The sequence below is a fragment of the Zea mays genome, chromosome 3, assembly GCF_902167145.1.
Source record: "Zea mays cultivar B73 chromosome 3, Zm-B73-REFERENCE-NAM-5.0, whole genome shotgun sequence".
NCBI classification, from domain to species: Eukaryota; Viridiplantae; Streptophyta; class Magnoliopsida; order Poales; family Poaceae; genus Zea; species Zea mays.
This window is the reverse complement of record NC_050098.1, coordinates 210,433,374-210,450,572: the sequence shown is the minus strand read 5'-3', so window position 1 is coordinate 210,450,572 and position 17,199 is coordinate 210,433,374.

Sequence of the window (17,199 nt, the reverse complement as noted above, 5' to 3'; positions counted from 1 at the left end):
GCTTGGCATGCGTTTGTGATGGTATTCGGGCCATGAGGTGATCGCCGGACCTCCGCGGCTATAAATAGCCCCTGGATCACGGCAAGGCTCGGTCATTACGCACACCAGTGAACCAAATCGAAGTCAAATTCGCACTGCCCTTTCCACCTTCGCCCAAATTGATTGCGCACGGTGAAAGCACAGTCTCTTACGGTCCTATAGCCCCGATCCCATCTCCCAATTTCGCCCCGAGCCGCCGCGACCCCAGTTTCCCCCTTTTCTGGCTCCGGCAAGCACAAAACTCCGCGTTCCGTGGTCAGATCACCTTGGTAAGGCTCTGCCCAAATCGAATGTTGTTTCTGCAACTCCGTTCGCTTGTGAAGATCACCGTGGCATCTGATTACTCAATCCAGCCCCGGTTGAGCGGGAACGCGTGCCCGTGGTCACGGTTTCCGCCGTGCACGTGGACAGGCCGTTCTCAGTACGTTTGTGTCAAATTGATGTGTGTTCCGAGGTCTCTGTTAGTTGGTAATGCCTTTCCAATCGCTAGCCGTAGCAGCCAATACCAGCCATGACCAGTACGGGTTATGCCAGGGGTGATCCGCGTGCACGTCGTGGCCAGGGATACTCGTGGGGAAGAAAAGAAAGTGGAAGGACCTTTTCGTAAGTTGTCAGTGACCCTGGGTAACAGTAAAGAGACCGGATCCCAGTTAGTGAAAACCCCGAGGACTTTTCCGCAAATCCGCCAGCGCGCGCGCGGACGCGCGAGGGCGCGCTCCCTCTGTTCACTGTACTGTTGGGCTACCTAGCCAGAAGCGGCCCATCACTATTTAAATATTTTTCTTTTTCTTTTTCAGTAGAGCTTTGGAAATCTGTTATAAATTGTAGAAATATCCTAAAATTGTGAAACCAATTTTCCTAGACTTTATATTTTCCATAGTATTTAATAAAAATAGTTTCATTATTTTTATATCAAATAGTAAATTTTAGAGTATTTAAAATAGCTTAAACTATTGGTTCTGGATTTTTAGAAAATAGATAATAAGTCCAAAAATGCCCAAACTTTTTATATGAACTTAAAACATTACTTAGAAGCCATGGGTAGAATTTGGTTTGATTTGGACCATGTTGGATAACTAGAACCCAAAACCCTACCCCCCTCCCCCGTGCCCTTTGAAATCCTTTACTGACTCCGGAAACCCTAAGTTCTCGGAGTTCCGTGAAGGAAAGTTGTATTCAAGACTTAGATAATAAATTTTTATTATCTTTGCACTCTCATGAGCATTACATGGCATTCATTCTTATATATACCTATATGGTTATATTTAGAAAACGAAGAAGAGATCGAAGTAACTGAAGAGAAGACACCACCACCTTCGGAATCTCAGGCCGGAAATTGTTTCTACTTTGATATCTGCGGGTCCGAGCCTGACTCACCTATCAACGAAGGCAAGCCCCGGTGCATTTGCCACCCTCCTTGATGTTTTTAAAATCTTTCTCACTTGCTTGATGCATTAGGTGATAGGAGTTGATTGATAAAACAATTCCTGCATTACCTTCCTTGAATTCGATTACCTTCCTTGATCACCCGTTTTACAAAAGATTTTGATGCTTAGCCTTGCTTTAGAAAACAAAATGTTTTGTTTTTACAAAATATGATGTGGCAAAGGTGGGTGGGATGTTTTCAAAAATAAAACTTGATGGTGGATCTGTCAAAGGCCTTGATGGATCCAACATCGGAAAAGATGTACCTCTGCCAGGTACCAAACTTTGGGTTTGAAATAATTAAGCTGAGACCGGGCGGGTGACTTGCACGAGAAAGGAGTCTCGGTGTAGTGTCTCCGTCTGAGTCGATTAAGGACCGTGTTGATGTCTGACCGAGGACCCTTTAACTGGTCACATGCCTCGTCATGGGTAAGCCTTGCCTCGGGCAGACTAAGGCCAGAATAAGATAACACGAAATGGGCGTGGAGCGGTGGCGGGAGTAGCGTGTACCCTCCGTAGCAAGAGGCTGGACGGTGGTGTATCTGTGCTCTCGGTTTGCGTGAACCTGATCTGGTCTTAAGAACCCCGGTGGCGGGTTGACATATGCAAGGGTTAAGTGCTACATATGTCGTGTGATTGGAGATCCTCAGCTGAGTATAATCGATTCGGATCGTCGTACCTTCGCGGTTATGAAGACTTGGTCACTGACTTATACGTAGCAATCCAGTAAAGATGATGGGTTTGTTAAGAAATTGGCTAGTGCAGGTCAAGTGATTGAACTAGGGTAGAAAGAACTCTAGTTGCAGGTAATTTTACTTAACTTGACAAATAAAACTGGATTTTTAAGGATCCACTTTAGTAAGCATTTCTGCAAAACAGAGTCTTTGAACATTGAGAAACCTTACCTTGACTCCCTTAAACAGCATACCCTTGAGAGTCTTTTCTTTAGTCGGGTAAGACTTGCTGAGTAATTCCATACTCAGGGTTTATTCCCCCGTTGTTTTTAGGTGAGGAAGCGACAAATTTTTGTTGCTTTTGCTCCAAGGTGGTTCCAAAGGAAGAAAAACAAGAATGAAGTGCGGGAGGAAAGGATCCTCCATTAGGACTTTTGTTTAAAAACTATCGGGAGGAGTTTTTGCCTCCCTTGGTATTGTAATAATACTAATCAACACTCGTTTATAGCTCTGGTCTGTAATAAATAACTTGATCTTACTTTCTAAATAAATGTAAGTTTATGTAATCGCTTCCGCATTTCTATGTCTCTGATGTTCTGTAATGTCTGCAAGACGGGTGAAACGTTCCTGGAAAGGTGAGAAAAGCAGATACCGAACTTGTCGAGTGATTTAGGAACATCTACAGGGTTGTCTGATGTCTGTTGGACAAGGACAACTGTAGGTGGGCCTAATTACTTGGGAGGTTTCGTCACAGCTTGTATCGAAGCGAAGCCCTTCTTTGCAGATATTATGAGGCATCTTCAAAAGGACTTTCTAAAAGACTTATCTAGAAACTCTCTTCCCTTCTTACCTAAGTATTCTGAAGAGTCTATCTTAAAGACCAGGTAGTAAGAGTGCAACATATAGAAGGTGTGAATCAACTAAGGTTGATTCTGTAATTATACATGCATCATGCTAAGAACTATACTAATCAAATTTTCCCCCTTAGAGGAATGTTGTCGCGCACCAGAAAGACCGTGCACAAATCTACTAGACCCATTGGCATACCCTGCCATTAACTTGCCCCAAGACATGAAGAAAGTAGCAGTGGTAGCAACGATCCTATCGGGGATCTGGAAGCACAAGTCGAACTGCTTCAATCAGAACTCTGTTACAGGAATGATCTATGGGTCGCAGATGGTGAAAGAAGAAACAAATTGAGAGCAACCATCCGCTACTTGCAAGACCAACTCACGAAACGAGATCTAGCGCTCGATTGGGCGGTTAACTCCCGTCCACTCACCTGGGCAAAGGAAGCCAAAGCTCGAGCCCGCGTGGAGGAGCTTAGCTTAGCCATGGATAACTTGTAGGTCTATTATAATACACTACATGAAGAAGTTCATGTGTTGTATTCACAACTGCACCCGAACGTCCCTGCGGATCCTGTCGGGATGGAAGCTGGACCTTTTCATATAGCTGGAGAAGCACTTGATGGTGCACTGGACCTTTTTAGGCCCCCTCCCTCTATGAAGTTGGTTGACGAATGGTCTCCTACGCCCAACAGTAAAGCTACCAAAAGTGAAAAGAAGTGGCTTATCAAGTACCCGTAACATTGGCCGTACGGGACTTTCCTACTAATATGATGGTTCTGAAAGGCCAAGACATAGATGTCATTTTGGGCATGAATTGGTTAGCCCAAGGTAATTCTCAACACTGATATGAGAACCATCAGGTTGAGTTATGACCAATAGAGAGTTGGTGACTTGATTGCCTAAACCCAAGATTAGGCTATATTCGTATTTAGTGAACCGTGATCCAAAGTTGAATTTTCCGTTATCACTCCATGACCACACCCATACAAATAAATGCCTAGATAATTTCTTGGTCGGACCTAAAGTGTACCTAGACTTAAAATAAGGATCTCAAGTCCTGTCTCCTTCTAGAACCCTTCTCTTGTTCAGTTGATACAGGTTGTGGTCTTTAGTATAGTTGGCCTCTCCTTGCGGATCGCCATGTTGCTTTATTAACCCAACCTAGGAAAGACATGTCCGACCATTTCCTTGAATTTGATGCCTTTGGTTTCTTCGTATCTATCGAAGGCATACCAACTTAATCCTTGACCTTGTGCTCTCTGCAATGGGCATAGAAATATGCTTGGGGCTGAATTAACAGTCTCCCATCGTACTTCTTTTATCAAGTTTAGGTTATGGCCATGCCTTGTTCACTTCTCGGGCCATGATCTATTTGGCTCTCTACTTGTAACCATTTTTACTGGTAGAGTATCTCTTTGTATATTGTCACCCTTGCCCAATCCATTAGTGTCGCATGAGATTTCTTATTGGTTACGTCTGGCAATGGTGTTATGACTAAAACCGATGGCACCGCGATGAAACCGAGGGCCTCCTGTGGATGCACACACATGGTTGCGCTACTTGGCACCCGTTGGTATCACCGTTAATAGTCATAATCCATTATTAGACTATATCGATATGTTATCTTTGCGCAAATTGTTCTTACCTTGTGAGATTCATTATTGGTGCCAGTTTTGTAATGGTGTCATGGTTAAGGACTTATGGTACTGTGGCGAAACTGAGAGCCTCCTGTGAATGTGCACACAGGATTTTGCTGCATGGCGCATGTCGGTATCGAGGTCTCTAGTCATGATCCATTATGGAATTACACTGATGCATTATCTTCCCTTGACCTTGCCCTGAAACAATTTCTATGTTGTTTGTGAAGAGATCAAGCAACATCTGTCATTTCCGTTGGATCAAAAGGGCATACCACTTTCATGTGTGGTCTTATTTCTTTTGATCTTGGTAGTGACTACTCGTACAAGTTCCCTTTACATCCTTTGTGTAAAGGTGAAGCCTTGGAGCTTTTTAGCGTAAGAAAACAACTGATTAGCTCTCAAAATAGAGATCTGTTTCCCCTGCTGCTGAAATGCAGGAGTTTGTTCATTCGCTCTCTTATTTAATCCATGTATTCCCTAACCAAGTGGATAATTCATCTCGCATGAGGAAAACAGATGCAACTTGACCAAATAGATTTTTACCCACATACATAATCTCTTATTAATAAAGAGTGAACTCTCAACCCCTTGGCTTACCAATGGTACTGAGAGGATTTGCTTAATGTCAAAAGTAGTTCAACAAGTTGGTTTTGACTAATTTGTAACTGCCCAATGAACGAAGGCTGAGTTTAGAGATCGTTTTATCAAGTTGTCTAAACTCACTTTGGTTCAACCCACCCTAAGGGAAAGTACTTACTAAAATCAAATTAAGTCAACCATTAACCACCTAATTATCACTCTAGTCGCGCCTCGACCGCCTCACGCGTGCTTTTCCTGCATGTGTGATCATGCCGATCCATGACTAGTGCCGGATAAAATGGGCTGGATGCAAAGTCCGCATCTACAGATCCCTCCGCTGGTGATTTTTTCTGAATCTATCTCACCTTTCGTGGACTTGGATTCCCTGGCTAACACGAGTTGACCGTGATGTTATTCGACATTCACACCCGTCCCGTGTGCTATAAACTTATTGTAACCCCTTGTTGGTAAACCTCTTTCTGTGTGTTTTACCCAAGATGGTGCATCTGATTCTGTTTGGGTAAAATCGCGTAATTGCCGCTCGCCCAACAGACTCAGATAGTACAGTGTCATCAGAAGAAGCAAACATGGAACCTTATGTGTTCTTCTGGCTGACATCGTCTCTATTAGTGGGCAAAGATGAAAATTGAAATTGCACGCTATGTGGCTAGATGTGACACTTGTAAACGTGTCAAGGCCATATACATGAAGACTGCTGGTCCATTACAATCTTTACCTATCCCAGCATGGAAATGGGAAGATATTAGTATGGACTTCATTGTGGGATTACCCAGGACTACAAAAGGGTATGATTCTATCTGGGTTATAATTGATCGACTTACGAAAATTGCTCATTTTCTGCCAGTCAAGACAGATCACCCGGTTACTGTCTATGCCCAATTGTACATTGCTCGTATTCTTAGTCTGCATGGTGTTCCGAAGACTATAGTGTCGGATCATGGACCTCAATTCGTATCCAAATTCTGGGAGCAACTTCATAAATCCCTGGGTACCAAATTGCTCCACAGTTCGGCCTATCATCCTCAAACCAGTGGACAGACTGAGAGAGTGAACCAAATACTTGAAGATATGCTACGGGCGTGTGTTCTGGAATTTCCACAAAAATGGGATGAATGTTTGCCGTTAGCGGAATTCTCATATAATAATAGCTATCAAGAAAGCATCAAGATGGCACCCTTTGAAGCTTTATATGGACAACGATGTCGTACTCCGCTAAATTGGTTTGAACCTGGTGAAAGGTACTTCTTCAGGCCTGATATGGTGAAAGAGACAGAAGAAAGAGTTCAAAGAATAATTCATAATATGAAGAAAGCCCAAGCTCGTCAGAAGAGTTATGCAGACAAATGGCGAATGCCCTTGTGTTTTCTTGAAGGGGACTATGTCTACCTGAAGGTTTCACCAATGAAGGGAGTATCGCGTTTCGGGGTTAAAGGAAAGCTTGCACCACGATATATTGGTCCTTTTCTTATTCTGGAAAGATATGGGCCAGTGGCATACCGACTCCAGTTACCCGAAACCTTGTCTGCTGTGCATAATGTGTTCCACGTGTCACAATTGAAGAAGTGTCTTCGGGTTCCCGATCGAACCGTTGAAGTGACAGATGTTATCCTTGAACCGGACTTGACATATTCTGAGCACCCTACTCGAGTCTTGGATCAGAAGGACAGGGTTACCCGGAGAAAAACTCTCAAGTTCTACAAGATACAGTGGAACCAACATTCCGAAGATGAGGCTACATGAGAAACTCAAGACTTTTTAGATAAGAATTTCCAAGGCTTTTTAGCCTCTTGTAATTTGTAAAGTGTACAACATTGTTATAATAAAGGAGTGAGTCCCAAACCACCCCTGCCTTGTACCAAGAATAAGGAAATAAAAACGTGATGTGTTTCCTTTACCATTACTTACCCTAGGACTTTTAATCTCGGGACGAGATTCTTTTATGGGGGGAAGGATGTAACACCCATGGTGTTACTTTAACTAAAACTTGAGCATGGCACCATAAACATTGGCATTGCATATGTTTGACACACCTAGAGTGCATTCACTAGGTAAAAATTTCAATCAAGTTGTATTGTTATAGCATTTTGCAAATAGAACCTTGGATAGGAAACTTAACCCTAAATAGGGATTAAAGGGGTAAAACCTAACCCAAGTTAAGAAAACCTAAAAGTTTTAGGGGAATAGTCATAAAATGTTCCCAAGAAGAAACTTGAATCACATTTATACCCCTGAGATACCAAAACCCCCATTGGAATCCTGGAAAACCCTAAATCCAAACCCTAGGGGCCTATGTGCAAAAACTGTGCACATTTGGACTAAAGTGTAAAAACTACAATGTTAAGGCATATTAAGTCCTTTGGTTCATGAATATGTGAATTTGCAAGTTAAACCCTAAGTTTTGGGTCTATTTGCAAAAATCACCTCTTAAATCCTATATAGCCTAAGTCTGAATTTCAGAGTTTTGGCTCAACTTTGGGGCTTTGTAACTTTCAAAGTATAAGATTTTTTCCCTAGGTCACCACATCAAATTTATAGATCTAACAAAGGAGAACAACTTTGCTTAAGAGTGTGAGCATAGTTGTTAAGAAAATTTAGGAGATAATTAAGCCCAAAGTTGGACTGTCAGGCTGATACAGTCTGAATTTCACATAGACAGTGACTTGGATCCAAGTTTGAGAGCCATTTCGACTAAGATCCAGTGAGAATCTACCTAGGGTTGCTATAACAAAGTTCTAGAGTTATTAAAGAGGAACAACTTTGATGCAGATATCCTTTTGAGTTGTGACACAAAAATTAGAGAAAAACCTATTCCAAGTTGCTCTGTCAGAACAGTTCTAGAAAACTGAAACTGAACCTAAGGTTAAAACAAGGTTCCAGTGAGGTGAGGTCAAGTTTGATGCGCCATATCTTCGAATCCCCTCGGTTTTGACCCAAATGTCCTGTGTAAGGATTGAAGACTGTTGAATCAAGAACAAACCTTATTAAGGAATTTTGCCCGGTTATTCACAAGAATCATGAGAGCTAGTCGATGGAAGGGGGTCGGTTCAGGCGACTGACGAAGATGTGCCATGGTACAGTGTTCGGATGGATCAGAACGCCAGCTCAGCTCGCCGTCGTTGATCGCCGTCCGGATTCGTGCACGGTATAGGATGGATAACGCCGGGGAAAGGGTGACTCATACGTGGCGCCATCTCCCGAGCTCGGCCGGAGTGATTCACCGGCGGCCATCGCGTCAGCCCTTTTCGCCGCGGTGTCCTCTGCACCGTGATTCTTTCTCACTGTATCACTTCTCTACGTGCTTGGCATGCGTTTGTGATGGTATTCGGGCCACGAGGTGATCGCCGGACATCCGCGGCTATAAATAGCCCCCTGGATCACGGCAAGGCTCGGTCATCACGCACACCAGTGAACCAAATCGAAGTCAAATTCGCACTGCCCTCTCCACCTTCGCCCAAATTGATTGCGCACGGTGAAAGCACAGTCTCTTACGGTCCTATAGCCCCGATCCCATCTCCCAATTTCGCCCCGAGCCGCTGCGACCCTAGTTTCCCCCTTTTCTGGCTCCGGCAAGCACAAAACTCCGTGTTCCGTGGCCAGATCACCCTGGTAAGGCTCTGCCCAAATTGAATGTTGTTTCTGCAACTCCGTTCGCTTGTGAAGCTCACCATGGCATCCGATTACTCAATCCAGCCCCGGTTGAGCGGGAACGCGTGCCCGTGGTCACGGTTTCCGCCGTGCACGTGGACAGGCCGTTCTCAGTACGTTTGTGTCAAATTGATGTGTGTTCCGAGGTCTCTGTTAGTTGGTAATGCCTTTCCGGTCGCTAGCCGTAGCAGCCAATACCAGCCATGACCAGTACGAGTTATGCTAGGGGTGATCCGCGTGCACGCCGTGGCCAGGGATACTCGTGGGGAAGAAAAGAAAGTGGAAGGACCTTTCCGTAAGTTGTCAGTGACCCTGGGTAACAGTAAAGAGACCGGATCCCAGTTAGTGAAAACCCCGAGGACTTTTCCTTAAATCCGCCAGCGCGCGCGGACACGCGAGGGCGCGCTCCCTCTGTTCACTGTACTGTTGGGCTACTTGGGCCAGAAGCGGTCCATCACTATTTAAATATTTTTCTTTTTCTTTTTCATTAGAGCTTTGGAAATCTGTTATAAATTGTAGAAATATCCTAAAATTGTGAAACCAATTTTCCTAGACTTTATATTTTCCATAGTATTTAATAAAAATAGTTTCATTATTTTTATATCAAATAGGAAATTTTAGAGTATTTAAAATAGCTTAAACTATTGGTTCTGGATTTTTAGAAAATAGATAATAAGTCCAAAAATGCCTAAACTTTTTATATGAACTTAAAACATTACTTAGAAGCCATGGGTAGAATTTGGTTTGATTTGGACTATGTTGGATAACTAGAACCCAAAACCCTACCCCCCGTGCCCTTTGAAATCCTTTACTGACTCCGGAAACCCTAAGTTCTCGGAGTTCCGTGAAGGAAAGTTGTATTCAAGACTTAGATAATAAATCTTTATTATCTTTGCACTCTCATGAGCATTACATGGCATTCATTATTATATATACCTATATGGTTATATTTAGAAAACAAAGAAGAGATCGAAGTAACTGAAGAGAAGACACCACCACCTTCGGAATCTCAGGCCGGAAATTGTTTCTACTTGATATCTATGGGTCCGAGCCTGACTCACCTATCAACGAAGGCAAGCCCCGGTGCATTTGCCACCCTCCTTGATGTTTTTAAAATCTTTCTCACTTGCTTGATGCATTAGGTGATAGGAGTTGATTGATAAAACAATTCCTGCATTACCTTCCTTGAATTCGATTACCTTCCTTGATCACCCATTTTACAAAAGATTTTGATGCTTAGCCTTGCTTTAGAAAACAAAATGTTTTGTTTTTACAAAATATGATGTGGCAAAGGTGGGTGGGATGTTTTTGAAAATAAAACTTGATGGTGGATCTGTCAAAGGCCTTGATGGATCCAACATCGGAAAAGATGTACCTCTGCCAGGTACCAAACTTTGGGTTTGAAATAATTAAGCTGAGACCGGGCGGGTGACTTGCACGAGAAAGGAGTCTCGGTGTAGTGTCTCCGTTTGAGTCGATTAAGGACCGTGTCGATGTAGGCCTGCTGACCGAGGACCCTTTAACTGGTCACATGCCTCGTCATGGGTAAGCCTTGCCTCGGGCAGACTAAGGCCAGAATAAGATAACACGAAATGGGCGTGGAGCGGTGGCAGGAGTAGCGTGTACCCTCCGTAGCAAGAGGCTGGACAGTGGTGTATCTGTGCTCTCGGTTTGCGTGAACCTGATCTGGTCTTAAGAACCCCGGTGGCGGGTTGACATATGCAAGGGTTAAGTGCTACATATGTCGTGTGATTGGAGATCCTCAGCTGAGTATAATCGATTCGGATCACCGTACCTTCGCGGTTATGAAGACTTGGTCACTGACTTATATGTAGCAATCCAGTAAAGATGATGGGTTTGTTAAGAAATTGGCTAGTGCAGGTCAAGTGATTGATCTAGGGTAGAAAGAACTCTAGTTGCAGGTAATTTTACTTAACTTGACAAATAAAACTGGATTTTTAAGGATCCACTTTAGTAAGCATTTCTGCAAAACAGAGTCTTTGAACATTGAGAAACCTTACCTTGACTCCCTTAAACAGCATACCCTTGAGAGTCTTTTCTTTAGTCGGGTAAGACTTGCTGAGTAATTCCATACTCAGGGTTTATTCCCCCATTGTTTTTAGGTGAGGAAGCGACAAATTTTTGTTGCTTTTGCTCCAAGGTGGTTCCAAAGGAAGAAAAACAAGAATGAAGTGCGGGAGGAAAGGATCCTCCATTAGGACTTTTGTTTAAAAACTATCGGGAGGAGTTTTTGCCTCCCTTGGTATTGTAATAATACTAATCAACACTCGTTTATAGCTCTGGTCTGTAATAAATAACTTGATCTTACTTTCTAAATAAATGTAAGTTTATGTAATCGCTTCCGCATTACTATATCTCCGATGTTCTGTAATGTCTGCAAGACGGGTGAAACGTTCCTGGAAAGGTGAGAAAAGCAGATACCGAACTTGTCGAGTGATTCAGGAACATCTACAGGGTTGTCTGATGTCTGTTGGACAAGGACAACTGTAGGTGGGCCTAATTACTTGGGAGGTTCCGTCACACATACTCACTCTGAATGGTGAATCCAAGGACTCGGACAAGGGGTTTATACTGGTTCAGGCTCTCGCCCTAATCTAGTGTAGTGTTGATTGTAGTATTGTTTTGAAGACTGTGTTACAACAGGTGCGTGTGTGGAAAGAAAGAGGGGGTCCTCCCCTTTTATAGTTCAAGGGTAGGACCTTATAGAAGGGACTTGTTTCCTATTGGTAATGGTGTGGTCCATTGCCTTTGGTTGTCCTCCTGACATGGTCCTTCTAACATCATCTTCAGGGTCGTGTGCAGTCGTACACCCTGCATGGTGTACCGCCTTATCCGCCCGATATATGGGTCCCTGTAGCGAGTTTGATGCTAAGGTCCTTGTAGCGACATTTGGCAGGTCCCACAGGGAAAAGTCTGGGTATGCCATGAGGCCGTGTGTGTCATGGCCATGCCTCTTTGCGAAAAACCCTATGTCACCCTTCTAGAGTGTGTAAGCATACACTCGGTATGGTGTATTGCCCCGTCCTATCCAATATGTGGGTTACTGTAGCGACTCCGATGCTTAGATCCTCTAGGACTAGGGTTGGTTGGTCCCACAAGGCAGAGACAGGGAGTGCCAAAGACCGTATGTGGTCATGCGTTGTCATGTTGATGGAGATTTCTCAGCACCCGCCTGGGTATGATGCGCCATTGGTCCGGATGGAGTTTGGTGACGACGTGGCCTGTCGTGGCTGACGTGGGTCAATAGTACCTACCTTCTTTTTATACCGGGTGAGTACAGGTGGGTCCGAGAGCCAGGTCCCACACGCACATGCTGAATTACAAGATGCTCGGGACCTGTGTTGTAACACCCCGGTTTTTACTCCACATGTTAGAAAACCTAGTTGCCTGACCCCCTTAAACCCTAAGCATCATGGCATTTATTTTTGAAAACTTTACTCATGTGCATGAATGACGTTTGTTAGAAGCACCTCACATAACTATTTCCACCTAGCAATTTATTTTGCACCTAGAAAATCTCATATAGATGCATATATATATATTTAAATAGAGAAGAAAAATAAAAAAAATAAAAGGAAAATTCCCTTCTCCCCTCGGCCTAGGCCGATTTTGGCCCAGAGCCCGCGTCGCCCTCTCCCTCGTGCTCACCCCATCCACCTCTCTGGTCCGTCTCCACGCACCAAGCCAGCTCACGCCCGCGCTCCCTCTCTCTCGCTGCCCGCTCGACCTCACCTACCAGTGCTCACGCCCTCGCTCTCTCTCTTGCTGACAGCTGGGCCTCACACGTCAGTCCCTCCTCCCTCTTCATGGGCGCATAGCAGCGGCGACTTCTCCGTCGCCCCCTGCCGGTGTTCACTCTTGTGGAGTTAGGCACTATTTCGTCCCCGTCGTGCTATGCGTGTGTACCTACACGGAACCACCCATCTCCCCTCGTCGTGTCATCTCATCACCGTCATTGTATCGCCCCTGCTTTTCGTCGCTATGCTCCGCCTGCCGGAGGCCAGCTGGCCACCGCTCCCCTCCCCGGACGCTTATAAAAGGAGTGCCCGTAGCTCCTCTCCAACCCGCACAGGCCACTCTCTTCCCTCCCTCGATCTCAATTGGGCCTGGGGTCGTCGCCTTCCTCTTCTCTGGTGACCTCTCCCTCTCCCTCTCTAAGCCCCTAGATATCAATTAAGTGAGATCGCGAGCTTCACTGCACCCTCACGGGAACAAAACACCCCACTCCATCCCCTACCACTCACTGTGACCTCATCGACCACCTCACCACCATGGAGAGCCCGCCACCCTATCGTGGCCAGCCCACCCTAGATTACCATTGGCAAAATTGTCCCCACCACTGTGTTCGCTTGACCTTGCCCATGTTGACACACCTCCTCGATCCTAGGGAATCAGACCATCGACAGAGAATCGTCGTTGAACCCCACCGGCGACCGATTCTCCCCTCAGCCCAACCGGTCCACCCCTAATGCCTTCACCCTCCCTCCCTCTCTCTAGCACATGGGCCCACCCCGTGTCATCGTCCCCATGTTGTCCCCCGCGCTCGTGGGCTAGCTGGGCTGCATGCAAGCGTGCTCGCGCGCCCGCGTCTAGCTAGGCTAAAAACGCCCCGCTTAGCCCATTTAACCAGAAAAGCCTCTTGTTTTCCCATTTCCCATTCTCCCTTTTCACAAATTTATATACACATGTGTTTTGATATTTTATGCACAAATAATGGTTCAAGCATCTTCTAAGTCACAAAAAATAATGATACTAAGAACATGACACACTTTTCTTAGCAAGGCAAATGATTGATGTATTGTTTATTGCTTGTTTTTTGCTAGAATAAGTAGTGACCGACGTTCCAGAAACCCTAGCTCTGGAAGAAGGGCAGGAGCCCGACCTCCCAGAGATAAAACCAAGGCAACTTCATTCTACCCTTGATGCATAAAAGGCCTATTCTTTCTACCACTACCTAAGCCTGGATTATGGGATGATTACTATGCATTCGTGAGATGAGGTTCAACCATTAAGACCTTTTTACTACAAAAAGGAAAGTGGGTTTTGGGTAGTGTTTTTAAAAGGAAATATTTTTAAAATGTGTATTATGAAGGGTTATCACCCTTATCACCTTTGAGCGTGATGATCAGGGACTCCCTGGTTTGGGAGGGCCTTAAGGTGTTAGCTCAACCGGGTTAGGTGTGAGCACGACGGATTGCCCCGTCTCGTATAAGGACCGGTTTGTCATCCTTCACTACCTATACTCTTATCAAGTGCAACCACTCGAGACTATATGGGCAGTTTTCTAATCTCAACTTGCACAGTCTGCAGCCCAGGGTTATGGTGGCTAGGGAGCACCGGGAGGACAAGGCGGGCGTATAATTCCATCCTAGTTTGGGCGAGGAGGTGGCCTTATTCCTTTCGGGGTAACGCTAAGTTATAGTCATGCAAGGAAAGAAAGGGTTTCAGTGTCAGATCTCATAGCAGTGAGATCGTAGAGCCGGACTAGTGGATAAAGTGTACACCTCTGCACAGAGTTCAAATCTATTCGAATAGTTCATGTCCAGTGGTATGGATGAGTTTGGTGTGGTATGACAATTAGCATTTTGTTTTCAAAAAGTAAATGGGACAGGGAAAATCTGCGAGTGTATTTGGAAAAGAAAAAGGATACCACAGGAGCGGGAAGCTCAGTGGTGATTCAATTAAAATGTGCTTCTTCCCTGTTCTATTCTAGGATATACCAAGATGATGCTCTTCTCTAATAAAAATAAAGAGTGACCTACAACCCCACCATATCAAGTATGTGCAACATAGGTCCATTTCTCTTTATAGGCTAGAATGGGCTTGCGAAATATGAAAGTATGCACCCATCTTTATATGTTTTCTAGTGGCTGAAGACTTCATTACTGCTTTGTTCGACTAGAAGGGGTTGCGTCTGTACCCAGTCTGCCTATGGATAGGGCTTGTTCTCGCTCTGCTATTTCCAAGCTCCCTAGAGCTTGGTTTCTGGCAGAGTAATAATGTGCCCATGATTTTGCTCTAGCTCTCAGCAGCACTTCCCTCTCTCTAAAGGCTTATAGCTTCGCCTCTACACAAACTAGAGAGATACACAAGAGAGGGAGAGAAAGAATTGATCCAAATGATGTATAGACTTGTTGGCATCTCTTTTTCACTTGTTGGAGGCGCCTAGGGTCCCTTTTATAGTCCTAAAGGGCCCAGGAGCCGTTGGAGCTTCATTTGGAAGCTTCCAGCCTTCCCTGTTTGCGGGTGCACCGTGTCTGGTGGCGCACCTGATAGTGAACAGTAACGGATCTGATTGACTATTTTCTTCTCTGGAAGAACTAGCTGTTAGTGCACCGGACATGTTACTATTCACTCATCTATGCACCAGACATGTTACTATTCACTGTCTTGTGCACCGTACAGGTAACTATTCAGTGGCCTCTGCACCGGAAACATAACTATTCACTGTCCTGTGCACCGGACATGTTACTATTCACTGTCCTGTGCACCGGACATGTTAATATTCACTGTCCTGTGCACCGAACAGTTACTATTCACTATCATGTGCATTAGCCAACAACACACTAAGTGCTTTTTCCTCCATTCTTTCTCCGTTTGACTTCAAATTTTGGGAGGATTTTCCTGAGACTTAAACAAACACATCTAGAGTATAATCCAATTGATTTACTCCTAGAAACTTACCTCTTTCTTGTCCTTCTCCTAGCTTTTCTGTTTCTCCTCAAGCAGAGCTTAGAATGGCACTTTCTCTACAGAAAGAGTTAGAGAGCAAACCAAAGCACCAAACTTGTAGTAAGAGGTGTATGCAACATGGTTGAACACTCAAACCTTACATACTTAACCTTTTTCATCGTTTTACCCAATTTGGCAAGTTTGAGGTTGATGTTGGACTCTAAACCATCAAGTCAACTTGACTTGATCTAGATTGACATATCTGAGCTCCAACCTCCCTATTCACTTCTCGAGCTTGATCTTGAGCCTTATGACTTACACCACATAACTGTAGATGTTACCTCATTGGTTGTAAGTCATATCATTATGTAGTGATCCTTGATGCATGATAACTCTTCATAACTCGTTCAACCTTGAATTTGCAAGTCTTCTTCTTCATCACTGGCTTTGGGTTCCTGGTCTCCTTGACCTTCTCTCGTGCACTCGGTACCTCGAAGCTCTTCTTGCCTCCATCCTTGGCTTGATCGGTTGTCTCTAAGTTATGCACACTGAGTCTCACTTAAGCAATGTCCATCTTACTTGTGATGTCCATTATATATAGATAATCCAGTCTTTGAACCATCACACTTGTTCACTTGTGTTGAACCCTGTTAGCTTTGCATTAAGCACCTGTTCAACACTTAGCACACTTGTTAGTCCTATATTTGGGTTGTCATCCAAACCACCAAAACCCACAAGAGAGCTTTCAATCTCCCCCTTTTTGGTGATTGATGACAACACAATTAAAGCTTACACAATAATAAGATTTAAAGCACAAATTTTGAATTTTAAGTTTATAGAATGCTCCCCCTAAATATGTGCTTACATTAAAATCTTAACTTTGGCCTTATATGCCAAATTGCACATACTTAGGCTAATTCGAAGCATTACTACACCTTAGCACCCATGAAATGCATTGTGTCAATAATTAAACTGTGATGCGTATAACACATAAATGCACAGAATCAGAGTTAAACACCAATTAAATGGATATACCACGGGAATATCGACCAACCACTATTCACCTATTAAGATACCAATTTAAAGCACCAGAACCACATGAATATCTATCACAGGACAAACACAATAGATACCAATTGATTCATATCAACGGAAGCACTAATTATGCATTATCACCATATAATACAACAAGAAGCATATGATAAGTATTATCAAAAAAACTAACACATTCTTCCTTAAGACCAAAGGAACTCAAGCAAACCCCTTTGAGTCCTTTAGCACACAAAAAATTCATCTTCACCCTTAAGATAAGCTTTCCTCTCAGGTCAAGGTAAGCTTTAATGCACAAATTCTCCCCCTTTGACATCAAACACCAAAACCATATTCAAGCAAGAACATAGGATGATGTCAAGGGACAGCAGGGTATTAAGCAGGGAAAATGCAACACACTAACATTACTCCCCTTACACATTAAACATATGCAACACAAGCATTGGAGGAAAATTAAGGTACAAATACACAAAAAGGTCAATACCTCCTTTTGTACCTTTACCATGTTATGGTGTACTTTCCATCTAAGTAGGCGGAGTTCCTTTTGTCATCAATTTAAGATTTCAATCTTGAAAGTTTTAT